The sequence below is a fragment of the Antrostomus carolinensis genome, unplaced genomic scaffold, assembly GCF_000700745.2.
Source record: "Antrostomus carolinensis isolate BGI_N321 unplaced genomic scaffold, ASM70074v2 scaffold10950, whole genome shotgun sequence".
In the NCBI taxonomy this organism is placed as follows: Eukaryota; Metazoa; Chordata; class Aves; order Caprimulgiformes; family Caprimulgidae; genus Antrostomus; species Antrostomus carolinensis.
Window position 1 is genome coordinate 498 of NW_010287726.1, and position 5,409 is coordinate 5,906.

The following is a 5,409-nucleotide window of genomic DNA, read 5'->3' on the forward strand; positions in this document are numbered from 1 at the left end:
GTTGTTCAAGTGAGCTGGAGCCACCCGCCTGCAGAAACCATCTTCTTTCAGCCTGAAAACAACCATCTCCTCTCTCCAGAGCAAAGCCAGCACGTGGCCAGCACAGAGGTTATTTCTTTGTGCAAACATTGCAAAACCATTTCAGCCCCTGGTTGTGTCTGGCAGGCGGCCGGGGCCAAGCCCAGGGGTCACAGAGCCTCCACCGCTCCCAAGTGCTGGCACAGGGCTGGGAGAAGGTTCTCATGGCAGCTAATAAACACTGCTGCCTGGCTGGGTACCTCATAGCTGCCCCTCAACCTCTGATTTTTTTTTAATGAGAGTAGTAAAACATTTGGTAAAACAAGGTGATCAGCTTTATGAGCTGGAGGACCAACACCCACAGGTTACCAGAGGAAAACCTCCACACCAGCCCTGGAGCAGGAGAGGAGAAAGGCCAACACTGAGGGAGGAGTGAGGAGCCTTTTTGCCATTCTCCAAAACATCTCAACACAGAAAGCAGAACGTGGTTTGTTAGAACAGCAGTTGTGGAGGTGAAGTTCAGCACACTGCGTGCTGGAGCCACATTCAGTCAGGCTGGGACAGTTTCACATTAGGAAGCAGGTGATGCTGCAACAGTGAAAAAGAAATTAGGACAAGTTATTGGAAAATAACAATTTGAGGAAAGAAAAGGCTGCGTCAGCCTGCGGCAGCTGTGGAGACAAAGACACCAAAACCCAACCCCTTGCAGGGTGGCTGTTGTGGAACCACAAAACCTCTGCTCACCGAAGCCTTTTCAGGATCCGGACAATAAGATGAAGAGGTCAGATCAGAGAGTGAAGTACCTCAGATGATCCTGTGCCACATCACTTGATTGCAGACATGAGAAGCAGCCTCCTCGGTCAGTCACAGGCTCTTACGGCAGGACCCATCTCCCATCAACAAGCTCTTACGGCCGCCCCGACCCCCCCTGCTGCCGCCGGGTCCTGTCCCTCCGCCCGGGCCCCGGAGCCGCTCACCCCGCCGGGGACACCCAGGCTGCTTATCCACTTACTGCTATAAAATAATAGTGAGTCAACATCAGCCACAGCAGTTCCCACCAAACACTCCGTGTGGTTACGGAAACTTTCCCAGGAGGAAGTAAACAAACAGCAGTGAAGCCAAAGCAAAACCTGTTCCTGGCCAGGATTTAAAGCGCAGGCACTAATCCTGCGCCACCGGGCACCCAGACATGGCTCAAGGATTTCATACGACTTTGCCACATTAAATCCAATTTATTTTGGTCTTTCTAGTCTGTCAAGGCAGTTCCCAGCCAAATGTTCACGACACTTCATGCTGCTGGAGGGGGAAACCTTGTTACAACACAGCTGTATGAGCAGAGCCCATGGCTGGCGTATTTTAACACATTAAACTACTTGATATTTAAACAAAGGATTATAGTTAATAAATGACAGCATGAACTACATATGTGCTGCTGTCCAAAGAATCAAATGAAGCAATGTGAACCCTGGTAATTTGTGCTGCAAGAGCCAAAACCAGCACTTTTCTGGCTTCCAAAGAACTTCCACTTTGGCATCTCAGGTTTAAATCACTACAAGTCATCACCAAGAAAACTACTACAAACTGAGCAGGCACATGTAAGCATTTAGAATTCTATCATCTAAAAATACAGCAGTACACAGGACTGGAGATGGGGGAAGGAATGGGTGGAACTTCCAGAAATACTTAAGTGCCTTGAGTGCAAGTGTAATTTCTATTAAAAAAAAATAATTAAGCTAGTAATTTAGCAAAAACCACCTGTGTCTGCAGACTGGTCAGGAATACAGCAAGCCTGAAAATTGCAACAACAAGAGTAAGCTCATAGCACAATCCCAGCAGCAAAAAATACCACAACACGTATTTGGCAGTGGTCATCCTTCATGTGCTTGTCCCAGCACAGAGTGGGATCCAACCACCCAAGCCCTCCTCACTCCAGTGCTCCAAGCACATCTGTGTCCCCTTCTCCAGCCTCACTTGTGGCAGAGTTTCTCAGATTCATCTCTACCACATTAAGCTCAACAGATTGCTTGCTCACTGAATACCCTCTGGAATAAAACAGAAGTCATTTATTTTAAAAATGAAAATATTTTATTTTTTTTAAATGGTATGTTCCTGGCTCCTCTTCACTGCATTCAGATGACTTCTTCTTCTGCAAGTGCAAAGAACACAGTTAGCAACAACACTAAAATCATCAGCCAAAATCACACACGAGATGGAAAGGAAAGGAGTGTGTCACAACAGGCCATGCCTCTGTCAAATGTTCTCTAGGATCCCAAGTTCTCATGTCAGACAAGTGAATGACATTCCCATTTTCACTGACTTTGTAAGTTTCAAAGATCTGAAACAGTTCAGTGTTTTACTAAAGCAACAGCAGCAATAACAAATCACACACAGCTCCAGGAGTTCACCAACCGAATCTCACTGGCTGCAGTCGTTCCAGTTCAGTTGTGATGTATCTAAGCTGTTACCCACCACTCATGACAGGTAAGTACTCTGCATGTTCCTCCTCACACAAGATTTTAAATACCTGAAGTTCCTCCTGGTAGTTTAAGTGGTAAATTTGAGGGAAAATGTAATTCCAGCTCTGCAAGTTAGTTTATTTCCCTAAATCACTACCTGCTTGTGCTCTTGTGCGTGTTAATTTATATTCCAGGTTATTTTGAAAGTTCAACATTCATTAAAATATTTCAGAAAAGTAGCTTTTTTAACAGCTTTTAGTTGGATTAACATTTGTGAAGCAGCTGCTCTATTGTTCTCCTTTTCCCTTGCTGACAATCGCCCACCCCCTTCCCTGGAGCCTGCATGCAGAAATGGTTATTTCTTGTTTGACCCCCTAAAGCATTCAGAGGACAGAGTTTATTTGATGCAGCAAGGCTGAAAAGCCTCAAACAATGGCTCTATCTTGGCTCTAACAAAAGAAAGATTCAGAAGTTTTATATAAAACTCAGATTAAACCAAGGGCAAATTTCAGGCAGGAACTACATAATACATCAGAGGGTGATGGACTGCCGAGCTCTGACAGCACTGTGAGGACACCAGCTACTTACTCGTTCACTTGTTATCTCGGTCCCTCCGCAATATCACCGGGCATCATGCTGGATGTGCTCATGCTCTGCTCCTCAACTGGAAAAAACATTCCAAAGTTATACCCACAGTGATTTTGAAATCTTTTGTACAAACCCACGCCTCGAGAGGTATTTTTAACCACTGCTGCCAAGATACTAAAGCCCAGATGGAGTCTAGGCGCTTAGCGCACAGCCTGACAGCAGGCACCAAGTCCTACCCTACACATTTCATGTATTCACTCACACTGATTCCTCAATATTTTCACCAATTCAAAGGCACCCACTGGCTGAACATCAAGTGTCCAGAAGCTTTTGTTACTTCACCCATTCAGAACAAGACTAGAAGTTATGCTTACTTCCCATGGATGAGCACTCCGGTTTCACTCAGCTTTCATCTTCACCTAAAGGATAACAACTGAAGTTATTATAGTAGTACACAGAAAATTCTGACCATTTCAAAACTAACTTAAAAATAAGGTTTTTTTTTAAGATAACGTGGACTGATTAGTTATGAGGGGGGGGGAATTTACAAATTATTCAAAAATATTATGAGGCAGAATAAGGGGCAGAAATAGCCTAGCCTAAACACTTGCAAAGAGATGAAGGAATAATATGCAGGTATTTGAGTGAAGAACTGCACCTCGTCTGAGCACAAACCGTAAATCACCAGTCTGAGTACCACGAGGTTTGATTGCAGCCAGAGGTATACTATCCCTTATGTGAAGGCATTAACAATTTTTGTCAAGCTACTTCGACTGTTTTACCCTAGTTTGTCTCCTGTAGTAATGCCCTCTTGCTTTTCCTTCGTGAAGGACTGCCACGTCCCTGGACTCCTAGCAGCCCTCGGGTTCAGTAGTCCTAGGAAGTGTTTCAAAGCCAAAGGAAGACACTAGAGGTTAGCATTGTCAGTCTCCTGCTTTTATTCTCGGCACCAGATTCTTCCCTTCTAAAACCCACCCTCTTACTATACAGCTAAGTAGAGGGCAACCTGCCATGGTGAGCAGCGAGGGATGTAGGACAAGGTTCTGTGCACACCTCTAGTCGGGAGGTAAATCACACCGTGGTCACAGTGTCATCTGACCAGGCAGGGACAAGTTCAAGTTTAGTCTCAAACCCACCACCTGGGTTTTTATCATGGCCCTCAGGAGCAGAAATATAGTATGCACGTTTTGTTTTCTATGTCATAGCAACAAACACCATGCATAAGGGATACTATATCTTTGTGCATCCTTTTTAACACTCCAGATTCACTTAGAGCCACACTCCTCCCAACCCTCCCCAGTTAACTCTTCAGTACTGGTGTTCAGAAGCAACATTTATAGAGATGGGGTATTCACAGACCACTGCGGGATTGCACAGCCAAGTCCTAACGTGTCAATCATTACCTAGCAGCAATGACAGAGGTGGGAGAAGGCCAATCCTCCCTTTGGTTTGTTTTTTTTTTTTTTCCTTTTCCAGTAAGCAGCTATTTAACAGCCCCACTAACTGGTATGGAGAGAAAAAAAAAAATCTGAAGCTAATTAGCTGATTCCAAACTTGCTGGTAGTGGAAGAAGCCAAGTAATTACCCCCAGAACAGCATACTTATGCATCCTTTCCAACATGCTTAGCCTCATTTAACATAATGGAACAAAACACTGGCCTTCCTGATCATGTCACTGCAGCTGGCAATGATTAACAGAGACATGCAACCCCATTACTGCTTGAGTCCTAAAACTACTCACAGGCCTCAGTGTTTAGCTATGGGGAAAACTGCAAGCAAATCAACACTTTGTATGCTTAATGTTACAGTAAAGCCCCCATACACGCTATTGCTGTGCTCTTCTCCTGCCAGCACCAGTACCTGGATCTGAGGGCCTAGCAGGTACGCATATGTATTCTGACACCACACTTCTGAGCTTCAGATAAGCTTTTGAGAAAAAGTGTATTTCACACACAGGTAAGACCAAGATGAAACACAATGCAAGCACTGTAATGTCATTGCTTGTACCCACTTGTTACAGGCTGACTTAGAGCAGACATGACTATTTGCTTTTCAGTTAGCTACCACACCAAGTTTCACTACTGCAGTCAGTCAGAGCTGGTACCAGACCCATGGTTCAGTCACAAACTGCTTGCTCCAGGAGCATCAAAAACCTGCTGAGTTCAAGTATGTAGAACAAGGCAGATGTGCTGTTAACCCCTCCATGACATTCCTGCAGGTCAAGTCAGGTATCCAGAGCACACTGGAGAAACTAGTCAGATCTGAGCACTGGTTTTAAAGATTAGTAATTCAGTTTTTGCTGCATGACAGTATGCACACTGCCATGAGTTTTGCTACTGAATTCTAG

General features: G+C 44.7%; 1 long non-coding RNA gene across 1 annotated transcript; it reads right to left on the reverse strand.

The window, feature by feature from the left end:
- Window positions 1-2,089: 2,089 nt before the first annotated feature.
- Window positions 2,090-5,146, reverse strand: LOC104521839 (uncharacterized). Its single transcript, XR_727980.2, has 3 exons — window positions 3,437-5,146; window positions 3,063-3,138; window positions 2,090-2,164 (listed from the first exon to the last, which is right to left on the reverse strand). It is a non-coding gene; the product is annotated as an uncharacterized LOC104521839 (long non-coding RNA).
- Window positions 5,147-5,409: the final 263 nt, after the last annotated feature.